The following is a 20,479-nucleotide window of genomic DNA, read 5'->3' as shown; positions in this document are numbered from 1 at the left end:
CTATTCCAATTGTGTATCTTTTCATTTCTCGTTTGAGTATCTTTCTGTAAGGCTTCTGATGCGAGTTTCTATTGTATTTGAGAGTTTTGCAAGTGTGGGAGTGTGTTTCTTTCAAACTGAGTATCTTTACATCGTTTGCGTATCTTTACTATTCCAATTGTGTATCTTTACATCGTTTGCGTATCTTTACTATTCCAATTGTGTATCTTTTCATTTCTCGTTTGAGTATCTTTCTGTAAGGCTTCTGATGCGAGTTTCTATTGTATTTGAGAGTTTTGCAAGTGTGGGAGTGTGTTTCTTTCAAACTGAGTATCTTTACATCGTTTGCGTATCTTTACTATTCCAATTGTGTATCTTTACATCGTTTGCGTATCTTTACTATTCCAATTGTGTATCTTTTCATTTCTCGTTTGAGTATCTTTCTGTAAGGCTTTCAGATGCGAGTTTCTATTGAATTTGAGAGTTTTGCAAGTGTGGGAGTGTGTTTCTTTCAAACTGAGTATCTTTACATCGTTTGCGTATCTTTACTATTCCAATTGTGTATCTTTTCATTTCTCGTTTGAGTATCTTTCTGTAACGCTTATGATGCGAGTTTCTATTGTATTTGAGAGTTTTGCAAGTGTGGGAGTGTGTTTCTTTCAAACTGAGTATCTTTACATCGTTTGCGTATCTTTACTATTCCAATTGTGTATCTTTACATCGTTTGTGTATCTTTACTATTCCAATTGTGTATCTTTTCATTTCTCGTTTGAGTATCTTTCTGTAAGGCTTCTGATGCGAGTTTCTATTGAATTTGAGAGTTTTGCAAGTGTGGGAGTGTGTTTCTTTCAAACTGAGTATCTTTACATCGTTTGCGTATCTTTACTATTCCAATTGTGTATCTTTTCATTTCTCGTTTGAGTATCTTTCTGTAACGCTTATGATGCGAGTTTCTATTGTATTTGAGAGTTTTGAAAGTGTGCGAGTGTGTTTCTTTCAAACTGAGTATCTTTACATCGTTTGCGTATCTTTACTATTCCAATTGTGTATCTTTACATCGTTTGCGTATCTTTACTATTCCAATTGTGTATCTTTTCATTTCTCGTTTGAGTATCTTTCTGTAAGGCTTCTGATGCGAGTTTCTATTGTATTTGAGAGTTTTGCAAGTGTGGGAGTGTGTTTCTTTCAAACTGAGTATCTTTACATCGTTTGCGTATCTTTACTATTCCAATTGTGTATCTTTACATCGTTTGCGTATCTTTACTATTCCAATTGTGTATCTTTTCATTTCTCGTTTGAGTATCTTTCTGTAAGGCTTCTGATGCGAGTTTCTATTGTATTTGAGAGTTTTGCAAGTGTGGGAGTGTGTTTCTTTCAAACTGAGTATCTTTACATCGTTTGCGTATCTTTACTATTCCAATTGTGTATCTTTACATCGTTTGCGTATCTTTACTATTCCAATTGTGTATCTTTTCATTTCTCGTTTGAGTATCTTTCTGTAAGGCTTTCAGATGCGAGTTTCTATTGAATTTGAGAGTTTTGCAAGTGTGGGAGTGTGTTTCTTTCAAACTGAGTATCTTTACATCGTTTGCGTATCTTTACTATTCCAATTGTGTATCTTTTCATTTCTCGTTTGAGTATCTTTCTGTAACGCTTATGATGCGAGTTTCTATTGTATTTGAGAGTTTTGCAAGTGTGGGAGTGTGTTTCTTTCAAACTGAGTATCTTTACATCGTTTGCGTATCTTTACTATTCCAATTGTGTATCTTTACATCGTTTGTGTATCTTTACTATTCCAATTGTGTATCTTTTCATTTCTCGTTTGAGTATCTTTCTGTAAGGCTTCTGATGCGAGTTTCTATTGTATTTGAGAGTTTTGCAAGTGTGGGAGTGTGTTTCTTTCAAACTGAGTATCTTTACATCGTTTGCGTATCTTTACTATTCCAATTGTGTATCTTTACATCGTTTGCGTATCTTTACTATTCCAATTGTGTATCTTTTCATTTCTCGTTTGAGTATCTTTCTGTAAGGCTTCTGATGCGAGTTTCTATTGTATTTGAGAGTTTTGCAAGTGTGGGAGTGTGTTTCTTTCAAACTGAGTATCTTTACATCGTTTGCGTATCTTTACTATTCCAATTGTGTATCTTTACATCGTTTGCGTATCTTTACTATTCCAATTGTGTATCTTCTCATTTCTCGTTTGAGTATCTTTCTGTAAGGCTTTCGGATGCGAGTTTCTATTGAATTTGAGAGTTTTGCAAGTGTGTGAGTGTGTTTCTTTCAAACTGAGTATCTTTACATCGTTTGCGTATCTTTACTATTCCAATTGTGTATCTTCTCATTTCTCGTTTGAGTATCTTTCTGTAAGGCTTTCGGATGCGAGTTTCTATTGAATTTGAGAGTTTTCCAAGTGTGTGAGTGTGTTTCTTTCAAACTGAGTATCTTTACATCGTTTGCGTATCTTTACTATTCCAATTGTGTATCTTTTCATTTCTCGTTTGAGTATCTTTCTGTAACGCTTATGATGCGAGTTTCTATTGTATTTGAGAGTTTTGCAAGTGTGGGAGTGTGTTTCTTTCAAACTGAGTATCTTTACATCGTTTGCGTATCTTTACTATTCCAATTGTGTATCTTTTCATTTCTCGTTTGAGTATCTTTCTGTAAGGCTTCTGATGCGACTTTCTATTGTATTTGAGTGTTTTGCAAGTGTGGGAGTGTGTTTCTTTCAAACTGAGTATCTTTACATCGTTTGCGTATCTTTACGATTCCAATTGTGTATCTTTTCATTTCTCGTTTGAGTATCTTTCTGTAAGGCTTTCTGATGCGAGTTTCTATTAAATTTGAGAGTTTTGCAAATGTGGGAGTGTGTTTCTTTCAAACTGAGTATCTTTACATCGTTTGCGTATTTTTACTATTCCAATTGTGTATCTTTACATCGTTTGCGTATCTTTACTATTCCAATTATGTATCTTTTCATTTCTCGTTTGAGTATCTTTCTGTAAGGCTTCTGATGCGAGTTTCTATTGTATTTGAGAGTTTTGCAAGTGTGGGAGTGTGTTTCTTTCAAACTGAGTATCTTTACATCGTTTGCGTATCTTTACTATTCCAATTGTGTATCTTTACATCGTTTGCGTATCTTTACTATTCCAATTGTGTATCTTTTCATTTCTCGTTTGAGTATCTTTCTGTAAGGCTTCTGATGCGAGTTTCTATTTTATTTGAGAGTTTTGCAAGTGTGGGAGTGTGTTTCTTTCAAACTGAGTATCTTTACATCGTTTGCGTATCTTTACTATTCCAATTGTGTATCTTTACATCGTTTGCGTATCTTTACTATTCCAATTGTGTATCTTCTCATTTCTCGTTTGAGTATCTTTCTGTAAGGCTTTCGGATGCGAGTTTCTATTGAATTTGAGAGTTTTCCAAGTGTGTGAGTGTGTTTCTTTCAAACTGAGTATCTTTACATCGTTTGCGTATCTTTACTATTCCAATTGTGTATCTTCTCATTTCTCGTTTGAGTATCTTTCTGTAAGGCTTTCGGATGCGAGTTTCTATTGAATTTGAGAGTTTTGCAAGTGTGTGAGTGTGTTTCTTTCAAACTGAGTATCTTTACATCGTTTGCGTATCTTTACTATTCCAATTGTGTATCTTTTCATTTCTCGTTTGAGTATCTTTCTGTAACGCTTATGATGCGAGTTTCTATTGTATTTGAGAGTTTTGCAAGTGTGGGAGTGTGTTTCTTTCAAACTGAGTATCTTTACATCGTTTGCGTATCTTTACTATTCCAATTGTGTATCTTTTCATTTCTCGTTTGAGTATCTTTCTGTAAGGCTTCTGATGCGACTTTCTATTGTATTTGAGTGTTTTGCAAGTGTGGGAGTGTGTTTCTTTCAAACTGAGTATCTTTACATCGTTTGCGTATCTTTACGATTCCAATTGTGTATCTTTTCATTTCTCGTTTGAGTATCTTTCTGTAAGGCTTTCTGATGCGAGTTTCTATTAAATTTGAGAGTTTTGCAAATGTGGGAGTGTGTTTCTTTCAAACTTAGTATCTTTACATCGTTTGCGTATTTTTACTATTCCAATTGTGTATCTTTACATCGTTTGCGTATCTTTACTATTCCAATTATGTATCTTTTCATTTCTCGTTTGAGTATCTTTCTGTAAGGCTTCTGATGCGAGTTTCTATTGTATTTGAGAGTTTTGCAAGTGTGGGAGTGTGTTTCTTTCAAACTGAGTATCTCTACATCGTTTGCGTATCTTTACTATTCCAATTGTGTATCTTTACATCGTTTGCGTATCTTTACTATTCCAATTGTGTATCTTTTCATTTCTCGTTTGAGTATCTTTCTGTAAGGCTTCTGATGCGAGTTTCTATTGTATTTGAGAGTTTTGCAAGTGTGGGAGTGTGTTTCTTTCAAACTGAGTATCTTTACATCGTTTGCGTATCTTTACGATTCCAATTGTGTATCTTTTCATTTCTCGTTTGAGTATCTTTCTGTAAGGCTTTCTGATGTGAGTTTCTATTGTATTTGAGAGTTTTGCAAGTGTGGGAGTGTGTTGTTTTCAAACTGAGTATCTTTACATCGTTTGCGTATCTTTACTATTCTAATTGTGTATCTTTACATCGTTTGCGTATCTTTACTATTCCAATTGTGTATCTTTTCATTTCTCATTTGAGTATCTTTCTGTAAGGCTTCAGATGCGAGTTTCTATTGTATTTGAGAGTTTTGCAAGTGTGGGAGTGTGTTTCTTTCAAACTGAGTATCTTTACATCGTTTGCGTATCTTTACTATTCCAATTGTGTATCTTTACATCGTTTGCGTATCTTTACTATTCCAATTGTGTATCTTTTCATTTCTCGTTTGAGTATCTTTCTGTAAGGCTTTCAGATGCGAGTTTCTATTGAATTTGAGAGTTTTGCAAGTGTGGGAGTGTGTTTCTTTCAAACTGAGTATCTTTACATCGTTTGCGTATCTTTACTATTCCAATTGTGTATCTTTACATCGTTTGCGTATCTTTACTATTCCAATTGTGTATCTTTTCATTTCTCGTTTGAGTATCTTTCTGTAAGGCTTTCAGATGCGAGTTTCTATTGAATTTGAGAGTTTTGCAAGTGTGGGAGTGTGTTTCTTTCAAACTGAGTATCCTTACATCGTTTGCGTATCTTTACTATTCCAATTGTGTATCTTTACATCGTTTGCGTATCTTTACTATTCCAATTGTGTATCTTTTCATTTCTCGTTTGAGTATCTTTCTGTAAGGCTTCTGATGCGAGTTTCTATTGTATTTGAGAGTTTTGCAAGTGTGGGAGTCTGTTTCTTTCAAACTGAGTATCTTTACATCGTTTGCGTATCTTTACTATTCCAATTGTGTATCTTTACATCGTTTGCGTATCTTTACTATTCCAATTGTGTATCTTTTCATTTCTCGTTTGAGTATCTTTCTGTAAGGCTTCTGATGCGAGTTTCTATTGTATTTGAGAGTTTTGCAAGTGTGGGAGTGTGTTTCTTTCAAACTGAGTATCTTTACATCGTTTGCGTATCTTTACTATTCCAATTGTGTATCTTCTCATTTCTCGTTTGAGTATCTTTCTGTAAGGCTTTTGGATGCGAGTTTCTATTGAATTTGAGAGTTTTGCAAGTGTGTGAGTGTGTTTCTTTCAAACTGAGTATCTTTACATCGTTTGCGTATCTTTACTATTCCAATTGTGTATCTTTACATCGTTTGCGTATCTTTACTATTCCAATTGTGTATCTTTACATCGTTTGCGTATCTTTACTATTCCAATTGTGTATCTTTACATCGTTTGCGTATCTTTACTATTCCAATTGTGTATCTTTTCATTTCTCGTTTGAGTATCATTCTGTAAGGCTTTCAGATGCGAGTTTCTATTGAATTTGAGAGTTTTGCAAGTGTGGGAGTGTGTTTCTTTCAAACTGAGTATCTTTACATCGTTTGCGTATCTTTACTATTCCAATTGTGTATCTTTACATCGTTTGCGTATCTTTACTATTCCAATTGTGTATCTTTACATCGTTTGCGTATCTTTACTATTCCAATTGTGTATCTTTTCATTTCTCGTTTGAGTATCTTTCTGTAAGGCTTTCAGATGCGAGTTTCTATTGAATTTGAGAGTTTTGCAAGTGTGGGAGTGTGTTTCTTTCAAACTGAGTATCTTTACATCGTTTGCGTATCTTTACTATTCCAATTGTGTATCTTTACATCGTTTGCGTATCTTTACTATTCCAATTGTGTATCTTTTCATTTCTCGTTTGAGTATCTTTCTGTAAGGCTTTCAGATGCGAGTTTCTATTGAATTTGAGAGTTTTGCAAGTGTGGGAGTGTGTTTCTTTCAAACTGAGTATCTTTACATCGTTTGCGTATCTTTACTATTCCAATTGTGTATCTTTACATCGTTTGCGTATCTTTACTATTCCAATTGTGTATCTTTTCATTTCTCGTTTGAGTATCTTTCTGTAAGGCTTTCAGATGCGAGTTTCTATTGAATTTGAGAGTTTTGCAAGTGTGGGAGTGTGTTTCTTTCAAACTGAGTATCTTTACATCGTTTGCGTATCTTTACTATTCCAATTGTGTATCTTTTCATTTCTCGTTTGAGTATCTTTCTGTAACGCTTATGATGCGAGTTTCTATTGTATTTGAGAGTTTTGCAAGTGTGGGAGTGTGTTTCTTTCAAACTGAGTACCTTTACATCGTTTGCGTATCTTTACTATTCCAATTGTGTATCTTTACATCGTTTGTGTATCTTTACTATTCCAATTGTGTATCTTTTCATTTCTCGTTTGAGTATCTTTCTGTAAGGCTTCTGATGCGAGTTTCTATTGTATTTGAGAGTTTTGCAAGTGTGGGAGTGTGTTTCTTTCAAACTGAGTATCTTTACATCGTTTGCGTATCTTTACTATTCCAATTGTGTATCTTTACATCGTTTGCGTATCTTTACTATTCCAATTGTGTATCTTTTCATTTCTCGTTTGAGTATCTTTCTGTAAGGCTTCTGATGCGAGTTTCTATTGTATTTGAGAGTTTTGCAAGTGTGGGAGTGTGTTTCTTTCAAACTGAGTATCTTTACATCGTTTGCGTATCTTTACTATTCCAATTGTGTATCTTCTCATTTCTCGTTTGAGTATCTTTCTGTAAGGCTTTTGGATGCGAGTTTCTATTGAATTTGAGAGTTTTGCAAGTGTGTGAGTGTGTTTCTTTCAAACTGAGTATCTTTACATCGTTTGCGTATCTTTACTATTCCAATTGTGTATCTTTACATCGTTTGCGTATCTTTACTATTCCAATTGTGTATCTTTACATCGTTTGCGTATCTTTACTATTCCAATTGTGTATCTTTACATCGTTTGCGTATCTTTACTATTCCAATTGTGTATCTTTTCATTTCTCGTTTGAGTATCATTCTGTAAGGCTTTCAGATGCGAGTTTCTATTGAATTTGAGAGTTTTGCAAGTGTGGGAGTGTGTTTCTTTCAAACTGAGTATCTTTACATCGTTTGCGTATCTTTACTATTCCAATTGTGTATCTTTACATCGTTTGCGTATCTTTACTATTCCAATTGTGTATCTTTACATCGTTTGCGTATCTTTACTATTCCAATTGTGTATCTTTTCATTTCTCGTTTGAGTATCTTTCTGTAAGGCTTTCAGATGCGAGTTTCTATTGAATTTGAGAGTTTTGCAAGTGTGGGAGTGTGTTTCTTTCAAACTGAGTATCTTTACATCGTTTGCGTATCTTTACTATTCCAATTGTGTATCTTTACATCGTTTGCGTATCTTTACTATTCCAATTGTGTATCTTTTCATTTCTCGTTTGAGTATCTTTCTGTAAGGCTTTCAGATGCGAGTTTCTATTGAATTTGAGAGTTTTGCAAGTGTGGGAGTGTGTTTCTTTCAAACTGAGTATCTTTACATCGTTTGCGTATCTTTACTATTCCAATTGTGTATCTTTACATCGTTTGCGTATCTTTACTATTCCAATTGTGTATCTTTTCATTTCTCGTTTGAGTATCTTTCTGTAAGGCTTTCAGATGCGAGTTTCTATTGAATTTGAGAGTTTTGCAAGTGTGGGAGTGTGTTTCTTTCAAACTGAGTATCTTTACATCGTTTGCGTATCTTTACTATTCCAATTGTGTATCTTTTCATTTCTCGTTTGAGTATCTTTCTGTAACGCTTATGATGCGAGTTTCTATTGTATTTGAGAGTTTTGCAAGTGTGGGAGTGTGTTTCTTTCAAACTGAGTACCTTTACATCGTTTGCGTATCTTTACTATTCCAATTGTGTATCTTTACATCGTTTGTGTATCTTTACTATTCCAATTGTGTATCTTTTCATTTCTCGTTTGAGTATCTTTCTGTAAGGCTTCTGATGCGAGTTTCTATTGTATTTGAGAGTTTTGCAAGTGTGGGAGTGTGTTTCTTTCAAACTGAGTATCTTTACATCGTTTGCGTATCTTTACTATTCCAATTGTGTATCTTTACATCGTTTGCGTATCTTTACTATTCCAATTGTGTATCTTTTCATTTCTCGTTTGAGTATCTTTCTGTAAGGCTTCTGATGCGAGTTTCTATTGTATTTGAGAGTTTTGCAAGTGTGGGAGTGTGTTTCTTTCAAACTGAGTATCTTTACATCGTTTGCGTATCTTTACTATTCCAATTGTGTATCTTTACATCGTTTGCGTATCTTTACTATTCCAATTGTGTATCTTCTCATTTCTCGTTTGAGTATCTTTCTGTAAGGCTTTCGGATGCGAGTTTCTATTGAATTTGAGAGTTTTGCAAGTGTGGGAGTGTGTTTCTTTCAAACTGAGTATCTTTACATCGTTTGCGTATCTTTACTATTCCAATTGTGTATCTTCTCATTTCTCGTTTGAGTATCTTTCTGTAAGGCTTTCGGATGCGAGTTTCTATTGAATTTGAGAGTTTTGCAAGTGTGTGAGTGTGTTTCTTTCAAACTGAGTATCTTTACATCGTTTGCGTATCTTTACTATTCCAATTGTGTATCTTTTCATTTCTCGTTTGAGTATCTTTCTGTAACGCTTATGATGCGAGTTTCTATTGTATTTGAGAGTTTTGCAAGTGTGGGAGTGTGTTTCTTTCAAACTGAGTATCTTTACATCGTTTGCGTATCTTTACTATTCCAATTGTGTATCTTTACATCGTTTGTGTATCTTTACTATTCCAATTGTGTATCTTTTCATTTCTCGTTTGAGTATCTTTCTGTAAGGCTTCAGATGCGAGTTTCTATTGTATTTGAGAGTTTTGCAAGTGTGGGAGTGTGTTTCTTTCAAACTGAGTATCTTTACATCGTTTGCGTATCTTTACTATTCCAATTGTGTATCTTTACATCGTTTGCGTATCTTTACTATTCCAATTGTGTATCTTTTCATTTCTCGTTTGAGTATCTTTCTGTAAGGCTTTCTGATGCGAGTTTCTATTGAATTTGAGAGTTTTGCAAGTGTGGGAGTGTGTTTCTTTCAAACTGAGTATCTTTACATCGTTTGCGTATCTTTACTATTCCAATTGTGTATCTTTACATCGTTTGCGTATCTTTACTATTCCAATTGTGTATCTTTTCATTTCTCGTTTGAGTATCTTTCTGTAAGGCTTTCAGATGCGAGTTTCTATTGAATTTGAGAGTTTTGCAAGTGTGGGAGTGTGTTTCTTTCAAACTGAGTATCTTTACATCGTTTGCGTATCTTTACTATTCCAATTGTGTATCTTTACATCGTTTGCGTATCTTTACTATTCCAATTGTGTATCTTTTCATTTCTCGTTTGAGTATCTTTCTGTAAGGCTTCTGATGCGAGTTTCTATTGTATTTGAGAGTTTTGCAAGTGTGGGAGTGTGTTTCTTTCAAACTGAGTATCTTTACATCGTTTGCGTATCTTTACTATTCCAATTGTGTATCTTTTCATTTCTCGTTTGAGTATCTTTCTGTAAGGCTTTCAGATGCGAGTTTCTATTGAATTTGAGAGTTTTGCAAGTGTGGGAGTGTGTTTCTTTCAAACTGAGTATCTTTACATCGTTTGCGTATCTTTACTATTCCAATTGTGTATCTTTTCATTTCTCGTTTGAGTATCTTTCTGTAACGCTTATGATGCGAGTTTCTATTGTATTTGAGAGTTTTGCAAGTGTGGCAGTGTGTTTCTTTCAAACTGAGTATCTTTACATCGTTTGCGTATCTTTACTATTCCAATTGTGTATCTTTACATCGTTTGCGTATCTTTACTATTCCAATTGTGTATCTTTACATCGTTTGTGTATCTTTACTATTCCAATTGTGTATCTTTTCATTTCTCGTTTGAGTATCTTTCTGTAAGGCTTCTGATGCGAGTTTCTATTGTATTTGAGAGTTTTGCAAGTGTGGGAGTGTGTTTCTTTCAAACTGAGTATCTTTACATCGTTTGCGTATCTTTACTATTCCAATTGTGTATCTTTACATCGTTTGCGTATCTTTACTATTCCAATTGTGTATCTTTTCATTTCTCGTTTGAGTATCTTTCTGTAAGGCTTCTGATGCGAGTTTCTATTGTATTTGAGAGTTTTGCAAGTGTGGGAGTGTGTTTCTTTCAAACTGAGTATCTTTACATCGTTTGCGTATCTTTACTATTCCAATTGTGTATCTTTACATCGTTTGCGTATCTTTACTATTCCAATTGTGTATCTTTTCATTTCTCGTTTGAGTATCTTTCTGTAAGGCTTCTGATGCGAGTTTCTATTGTATTTGAGTGTTTTGCAAGTGTGGGAGTGTGTTTCTTTCAAACTGAGTATCTTTACATCGTTTGCGTATCTTTACTATTCCAATTGTGTATCTTTACATCGTTTGCGTATCTCTACTATTCCAATTGTGTATCTTCTCATTTCTCGTTTGAGTATCTTTCTGTAAGGTGATGAATGCTCGATTACTCGACATCAATATTTAACCCTGAACACATCATAGTAGTATAAAGCAAGAGGGTATCGTTCACAAACCGGGGATCCAGCCAGGGCTTAGGATCACAATACTTACACGAATTCATAAAGGTTTTAAGGTTTTAGATAGATTTTGGATTGAATCATAAAAACAGTAAATAAAACCTAAACTAATATATACATGTGATCAACCAACCAACACATAAACAATCACCAAAACAACTCACATAGAGGGAATCGAACAAGTTCTATGTCCATTCTTAGAATCATGCCGAGACATACATTGAGCAACCATGGATGGATCATGCATTTAGGGTTCTAAGCAGTAACCTAAACACATAGACACTTGACACATTCAATCACAACCAAGCAGCCATAATCGAAATTCTAACATGTTCATCTTAATCATGTAATCTCAAAGTCATGCACATTGAATTCATCAAGTATGTCACTTACTTAACCAACAACCATGCAATTCGAAAATCACATAAACAAGATTAAACATGTTCTTAGCATAAGTCTTTAATCCAACAACCTAAATATCATGCTACAAGCATAGTCACAACACATAGATATCGAAAATTGTTCACACATGTATTCGGCAGAAACCAAAAAACCGAAAATCATAAAACCAAAAACATAAATTTCGAATCCTCTATATAAATTGAATCAAGTAGCTATTTCATAGACAAAATTGATACAAGAGTACTCTAAACAAATCGCAACTTCATCCATGAACAAGAACAAAACCAAAACCGAAATTAAACAAGAGTGAATCATGGTTACACTTTATAAATCAAGCAATCCACAAGTGTAGCCGAGACTTCTATGGATGAAACCTTCTTCACAAGCGTGTTTGAAGGCTATTGATAGGTGGGGAATGATGGAATCGGTTTTAGGATTTCTTGGAATGGTGAAGGATGAATTCGGCAGAGCTTATGGCTGTGTTTTTGTGTAGGGTTGATGATGTAGCTGAATGGAGAGGCCGGCCTCTATATATAGAGGTGTAGGAAGCCTTCTTGCGTGCCAAAAGGAAATAGAATCCAATTGGGAAACTGAAATCCTCTTTGTTATGGATTTGATTTATGTACTCCATATCCAACTTGATGTAGGAAACCAAGTTCAATAGGGAGATCTCTTTAAGGGCTGCACGGCAATCTCTTGGTCCAACTAGGAGTAGCTAGGCCGGCCTCCTCTTCTCCTTCTTCAACTCGAATATGATTTCCTTGTTCAACTAGGAATGCAACTCGGCAGCTCTCCTTTCTTTCCAAATATGATTTGTCTTTCCTGAAAAGAAATCGTCGATTAAGAAATAGGAAAGAATGAAAATAGGAAAGTAGAGTCCTAGTCGAGTAAGGAATCCTAGCTCAATCAGGAGTTCTAACACTTAGCACAATTTCATCATCAAATCATCTAAAATCGAAATAGCTCTACCTAGAACATACATATATCAAATATAAACCTAAAACAACTAAACAAGAAGTAACAAAGCATAAGAATAGGGCATATAAACATTAAGAACGTCACACTTTGTGCTCCTATCAACAACCCCACACTTAGACTTTGCTAGTCCCTTAGCAAACACTAAAAATGAAAATCAAAACAGAAAAACGAAAATCAAAACACTAAAACTAACGACACAACATTCTAATGCCTTCAACATTTTGTCTCAGAAATCTTCAAACTCATAGCATCAAGAATAACACTCAATCGAAATAGATACGATGAATTCAATGGTTAATAAACATGAAATTTCGTTTAACAAGTAAGACATGGCAGAAACAAAGGTGAAATTAAGCTCGACATGTTCAAAACAAGTTCAAATTCAACTCACATAGGATATGCACTCCAAATCTTTTCTCTCAATAACATGGCATATGCTTAAAAGCTTTTCACACACAAGAGTTATGAACATAGGGAAATCGAAAACCTCATGAAAGATACCAATCATATGCACAAATGAACCCAAACCATATGCTTACTTATGAAACAAACTCCACAAATCAAGAGCTACTCATTTTAAGAATCATGCGGATCTTTAGAAAGGGATAGTTAGGCTCGGCATGGGTATTATTTTCAAGGTAAAAGGAATCACAAAGGTCATCCTCAAGACTTAGCAGAGCAAAACATCCACCTTATGTCGCCATACTCCATAAAACAAGGGCCAAATCTCATCATGTTGGACCCATCTTCACTTTAAACATTGTGAAAATGAACAAAGGCTAAAGTATAACATTATTGAGCCTTCAACAAAATACATCACAACTCCAAATTCACCAAAACATGTATGTATGCCGAGATTTTTCATTCAATTTTTCATTTTTCCTTTTTCTTGCCGTGCATCATGAATCCTTTCCTTTATTTTCTCACGGCATCAATACATTTTTCTTTCTTTTCATACTCTTTTCACGGCATAACATACATACAATAGCATAACCCCACACTTGAATCAAATCATCACTCCATATTACATCCAAGAATCGGCTCTGCCAAGCCTCAAAGACAAGGTAGAGATATAACTATACTAAGCAAGGATATAACATGTTGGTAATGAAAGAAAAGGCTTAATGTAGGCTCAAAGGGGTAAACACTAAGGTGTCCCAAGCAGGGCTCAAATAGGGATATACGGCTTTTTGGCTTAAATGGTGGAAATCCTAAAAAGATCCAACAATCATTTTCAAAATCAGAGTATATTATGACATAAAGCTTCGGAAGTTTCACAAAGTAAGTTCTAGCATTCTCTAGTTCATTGCAATTCTATGGCATACGAATTGATCAAAATAGATGTAATGAGGTTATAAAGCCAAGAAACGATAGAATAAACTTTTCAAAGAAAGGCACATATATATGGCTCGAATCTCACATAGGTTACATGAATTCAAACAAGTAAGGAACATGCTCATTCTGTACCTAAGTTTCAAAATCCTCATCTACTACATGTTCGTACAAAATCTACACATCGATTAACCATCAAATAACAATGAAGTTCATTCCAATATCATGCTTATCCATCAACCATAAATTCAAAGATCAACTCATCCTAGACAGTTAAAGGCATACCTAGGACTCAAAACAAAAACAAAACAACTAAACAACTTAAAAATCGAAAAACAGAACCAAAATGACACTAAGATTTCGAAAATCAAAACACAAAATTTAAACACATAACATCAAACAATAGAATTCAACGAATGATGTATACCCCACCCCACACTTAAAACTTACATTGCCCTCAATGTACAATATGATAAGCAACGAAAATTAGAAAGAGTTAAGGGGTAAGAAAATGCAAACACTCGTTGATGGCTCCTTCATTGGCTTAAGTTTAGAGTCTATAGCCTAGACTATCTTCAAATCATCACTTGCTTGCCGTAGGATCCAGGAGAGACGTCTCCTCCACATTGTGTTCCACGAAATTGTCATAGTACGGCTTCAAGCGATGTCCATTGACCGTGAATTCCTTCCCATGCACCATACTTTTGATCTGAATAGCACCAGAAGGAAAAACATTAGTAACAACAAACGGTCCAAGCCACCTAGAACGGAGCTTGCCCGGAAACAATCTAAGTCGAGAATTAAATAAAAGAACTTTCTGCCCAACGACAAAGTGTTTCTTCCTAATCATGCGGTCATGGAATGTCTTAGTCTTCTCCTTGTAAACCATTGCCGAATCATAGGCCTCATTCCTAATCTCTTCAAGCTCATGCAATTGCAACTTCCTATGTAATCCGGCCTCATCAATATCCATGTTAAAATTCTTCACAGCCCACCATGCACGATGCTCAAGCTCCACGGGAAGATGGCACGCCTTGCCATAGACTAGTCGAAATGGTGACATGCCTAAGGGAGTCTTGTATGCCGTCCTATAGGCCCAAAGAGCATCATCCAATCATTGAGACCAATCCTTGCGTGATGGTCCAACAGACTTCTCTAAAATTCTCTTGATCTCACGATTAGATAGCTCCACTTGTCCACTTGTTTGAGGGTGATAAGGCGTAGCAACCTTATGCTTAATTCCATACTTCTTCAACAACGCCTCAATGGTCCGGTTGCAAAAGTGAGATCCTCCATCACTAATGATAACTCTCGGCATACCAAACCTAGAGAAAATGTTAGAACGAAGGAAATCTGTAACAACTCGAGAATCATTAGTCCGGGTGGCCTTTGCTTCCACCCATTTCGAAACATAGTCAACACAAACGAGTATGTATAAGAAACCATTTGAGCTAGGAAAAGGTCCCATGAAATCAATACCCCAACAATCAAAAATCTCGACATATATAATCGGTGTCATAGGCATTTGATCTCTAGATCCTAAGTTTCCCATGCGTTGGCACCTATCACAAGTCATGCAAAAATGATATGCATCTTTAAAAATCGTAGGCCAAAAGAAACCACATTCTAACACCTTAAGAGCAGTCCTACGTGAACCAAAATGTCCTCCACAAGATTCAGAATGGCAAAACGTAAGTATAGAATGATGTTCATGTTCAGGGACACACCTCCTAATGATTTGATCAACACAATGTTTCCACAAGTATGGTTCATCCCAAACATAATACTTAGCTAATGCCTTTAGTCTATTCTTTTGTGCATGCGATAATGTATCAGGAAATTGCTTAGAAACAAGATAATTGACAATATCTGCATACCATGGCTCACTTACCTCAACTCGAAAGAGTTGCTCGTCCGGAAAGCTCTCTTGGATGGCCAAGGGCTCGGCATCTCTCACCAAACGACTCAAATGATCCGCCACAACATTGTCACTTCCCTTCTTGTCCTTGATCTCGAGATCAAACTCTTGGAGTAGAAGAATCCATCGAATCAATCTCGGTTTGGCATCCTTCTTTGTCATTAAATACTTCAAAGCTGCATGGTCAGTGTAAACAATAACTTTAGATTGAAGTAAGTAAGAACGAAACTTATCTAGAGCAAAGATCACGGCAAGAAGTTCTTTTTCAGTTGTGGTGTAGTTTTGTTGAGCATCATTGAGTGTTCGTGAGGCATAGTAGATGGCGTAGGGCTGCTTGTCCTTCCTCTGCCCTAGCACGGCTCCAACTGCATAGTCGGAGGCATCACACATCAACTCGAATGGCAAGGACCAATCCGGCGGTGCCATGATCGGTGCTGAAGTTAGGAGCTTCTTCAAAGTCTCGAATGCATGCTTGCAATCATCATCAAAGTTGAATGGGACGTCTTTTTGAAGCAATGAACTCATTGGTCTCGCAATCTTGGAAAAATCTTTGATAAACCTACGATAGAAACCTGCATGTCCAAGAAACGATCGAACATCCCTCACACTTGTGGGGAGGGGTAAGTGACGCACAAGATCTATTTTAGACTTATCAACCTCAATTCCTCTAGATGAAACAATATGACCTAAGACAATACCTTGCGTGACCATAAAGTGACATTTTTCCCAATTCAAAACCAAGTTAGTTTCTTCACAACGTTTAAGCACAAGTTCAACATTTTCTAAACAAGTTTCGAAATCTTCACCATAGACAGAGAAATCATCCATGAAAACTTCAATTTTAGAACCAATATACTCAGAGAAAATGTGATACATACAACGTTGAAACGTACCTGGGGCGTTGCACAAACCAAAAGGCATGCGACGATAAGCAAACGTACCAAAAGGGCATGTGAATGTAGTCTTCTCTTGATCTTCTTCCGCAACACTTATTTGGTTGTATCCACTATATCCATCAAGGAAACAATAGAAAGAGTGACCAGCTAACCTCTCAAGCATTTGATCAATGATTGGCAATGGCATGTGATCCTTCCTTGTTGTCGCATTGAGCTTCCTATAGTCAATACATACCCTATGTCCGGTCACTGTCCTTTGAGGCACCAATTCGTTGTCCTTGTTCTTCACCACCGTGATGCCTGACTTCTTTGGCACAACTTGAATAGGAGAGATCCACCTACTATCCGAGATGGGGTAGATCACGCCACAATCGTGCAGCTTGGTGATTTCATCCTTTACAACTTGCATCATTGGTGGGTGAAGGCGTCTCTGACCTTCCTTGGTTGGTTTGGCACCATCTTCTAGCAATATTCGATGCACACACATGGTAGGACTTATCCCCTTGATGTCGGCTAAGGTCCATCCTATTGCCGTCTTGTGTCTCTTCAACACTTCAATCAATCTCTCTTCTTGCTCCTCATTTAGTGCAGATGAAATGATCACGGGCAATGTATCCTCTTCTCCTAAAAACGCATACTTCAAGTGGTCCGGAAGAACCTTAAGATCGAGCTTCGGAGCTTGCACCACAGAAGGAAGATTCTTGTTAGTAGTTAAGAGAATTGGACTAGGAGAGACAAAGCTTACCTCACGTGCAACCTCAAGAGAGGTCACGGTCTCATGAATGAAGGATGGCACGGCATCTTTTGCTTCTAACACCGAAATGTTTGAGCTATCACTTGTAAATCCGGCCCCTTGGGCAATGGTGAGTGCCAACTCGTCATTTGTCAAGGTATCTAGATAGTTATCTGCAAGGGAATCAAGTATATCAACTGAAAAACAATCACTTAACTCCGAAAGAGGATACCTCATAGCTTCAAAGATGTTGAAGCTAATCACTTCACCATCGAACTCAAAGGTGAGCGATCCACTAAACACATCTATTTTTGTTCGTGCAGTCCTCATGAAGGGGCGGCCTAACAAGATAGGAACCTCCTTGTCATCTGCCTCAGTTGGTTCCATGTCTATGACATAGAAGTCGGCAGGAAAGATCAAACTCGATACCTGCACAAGAACATCTTCAACATAGCCCAAAGGGACTTTGTTGGAACAATCAGCCAATCGAATCACAACATTATCACGTTTCAAATCACCTAGACCTAGGTTCTCATAGATATAGTGCGGCATTACATTAATAGATGCACCTAAGTCTAACATTATCTTTTCAAATGTCATGTTTCCGATTGTACAAGGGATAGAAAAACTCCCTGGATCCTTAAGCTTTGGTGGTAGCTTCCTTTGGAGCACGGCAGAAACCGTCTCACTCATTGTAACAACCTCCTTCTCTCGAGTCATCCTCTTATTGGTGCACAATTCTTTCAAAAACTTAGCATACTTAGGATTTTGTTGTATGCATTCAATAAGAGGCATGTTCACTTCCACCTTCTTGAAAATGTCGAGCATGGCTTGATCAGAGTCATCCTTCTTTTGCTTTGCAAATCTACTAGGGAAGGGAACACGAGGAAGATCATTAGTTGAAACCAAACCACTAGAGTTAGGATCCTTACCTTTGTCATGCACGGCATGATCTTCTTTTGCTAGAGGCACGGCATTATTGGCTTTAGAGGAGGCAGGGTCCTTCTCTAAGTCTTTGACATTGTAATTCTCGGCCTCTTGTCTCTTAGAAGGCACGGCCTTCTTGTGTTGCTGCAATGGAGCATCCAAGGTCCTCCCACTTCGTGTCACCATGGCCTTCACGTTCGGATTAGGCTCAGTTTGGCTCGGCAACTTCCCTCCTTCATGGATCTTGCCCATGAAATCGATCACTTGTCCCATCTGCTTCTTAAGCTCGGTTATATCCTTAGAATGAGCTTGTTGACCTGTAACTAAAGCTTGAGTAGCAGAGTTTAGATTTTGTTGCCCTTGAGCAAGAGACTTCAAAAGTTCATCATAATTAGGTGAAGATGCATTATTCGAACCATGAACATTAGAGTTAAAGGGAGCAGAACCTTGAGGTACCTGAGGCCTCACAAACAAACCTGAAGGACGAGGTCCTTGACCTTGAGCATTGGATGGTTGAGCATTGTTGCTCCAACGAAAATTTGGATGGTCTCTAAGTCCAGGATTGTATGTGTTCGAGTATGGATCGTACCTAGGCCTTTGTTGCCCCATAAAGTTCAACTCTTCTTCAGTCATTGCACCATTTGGACAATTGTCAGTCGTGTGATCTTTGAAAGAACAAATGCCACATGCTTGAGGGGTGATGCTCGAACCATTGAATGCCTTGACTAGCACGTCAAGCTTCCTTTCTAAAGTAGCCATCTGATTCCTTGCATCAACATCATACACCCCACGGCTCTTGCTTCCTCTCTTCTCCTTGGAACTAAATTGGCGATTGTTGTCAGCCAAGTCATCGATCAAGGTGTAAGCTTCTTGACCGGTTTTGTTCATGAATGTGCAGCCACATGCCGAGTCCACCATGCTCTTATTGGTGGTGTCGAGTCCTTCATAGAAGAATTGCACCAAGTCATCCAACGAAATACCATGGTGAGGGCACTTCCTTTGTAGTTCCTGAAATTCCTCCCAAGCCTCATAGAGTGAATCACCATCCTTTTGAGTGAAGTTCTGAATCTCCCTCCTAAGTCTTTTTGTGAGTTGAGCAGGGAAGAATTGCTTCAAGAACCTCCTAGTCATTTCGTCCCATGTAGTGATGATTCCTGCAGGCAAAGAATACAACCAACGTTTAGCATCATCTTTAAGGGTAAATGGGAACAAGAGCAACCTCAAGCCTTCTTGAGAAAGGTGATGAATCGATTGGAGCTTGCAAATGTCCAAGAACTCCCTAAGGTGAACATTAGGGTCTTCCATTGATGAACCAGAGTACTTAGGCAGCTGCCCAAGCAATTGAACAGGAATGGAGAAGTTAGCTTCATCAGGTGGAGTGAAAGCAATGCATGAAGGTGATTCCGGGGTGGTAGGAATGAATGCATTCTTTAGTGCCATTGGAGCACCCACAGGAATTATGTCACGGCCCGCAATTGTGTCTAAGTCTGACTTGAAGGCGAAGGGAAAGGAAAGATCCTCCTCTTCTTCTGATCTAGGTGAAGAGTTTAAGTTTGAATTGCTTGGAGATGTTTCGAAATTCAAAGGTCTACTTATGAAAGAGTTGTTTAAATCTCTAAGTGCTTGAATTCGATCCTTGAGCTCTTGTGTCTTCTTAGAAAATTCGGACATGCATAGTACCTGTTTATATGAAAGGTAACGAGTTAGCCTTGAAGAATACATAATGGATACATAAAATTCGTGCCTTCCCTTAGTCATACACACGCACACTTATGGGGGAAGGGCACGGCAACTATGTTGTTTACAAAGAGTTAGTTCTTTACGTTTTCACAAGTTCATACAATTCACAAGTTCTTATTGCTATTTCAATGATTGAACGATCGATTGATTCTAAGTTGTAAACCAAGGTGGACGTGCGGCCTAAGTATGGATGCCTAGACACAAGATCAAGTCTTTGTTTCAGAAGGCCTTTAGCTCAATCAGAGATAGTGAACATGGTAGGACTCATTTGTTGAACTACGGAGAGCGAACTCCCTATCGACTCCATCACCGAGATGTATGTCAGTCAGTAGTTCTCTGAGATCCAATTTTGGTCCCATGCACCAGAGTAATAAAAGAGCGTGCCCCTTACTCAGCTGGACTTAACCTCATGTGTTAGACAAATCTCCAAGTGTTAATAAAAGCCGCCCTCGACCTCATGCAAACTCGAGAGCTAGCATGAAGGGTTAAGGCTAATATTAACAAAAGGGACTTTACCTATTCCGTTCGATTTACAACCTACAACAATCATTCATTCAAGCACCAAAACAACAACCTAAGAT

General features: G+C 37.1%; 1 non-coding gene across 1 annotated transcript; it reads left to right on the top strand.

The window, feature by feature from the left end:
* Positions 1 to 19,134: 19,134 nt before the first annotated feature.
* LOC126804555 (small nucleolar RNA R71) lies at positions 19,135 to 19,241 on the top strand. Its single transcript, XR_007673452.1, has one exon. It is a non-coding gene; the product is annotated as a small nucleolar RNA R71 (small nucleolar RNA).
* Positions 19,242 to 20,479: the final 1,238 nt, after the last annotated feature.

This window comes from Argentina anserina, unplaced genomic scaffold, assembly GCF_933775445.1.
Source record: "Argentina anserina unplaced genomic scaffold, drPotAnse1.1, whole genome shotgun sequence".
In the NCBI taxonomy this organism is placed as follows: Eukaryota; Viridiplantae; Streptophyta; class Magnoliopsida; order Rosales; family Rosaceae; genus Argentina; species Argentina anserina.
The sequence above is the reverse complement of the archived record's forward strand: the minus strand, read 5'-3'. Positions and strand labels throughout refer to the sequence as shown.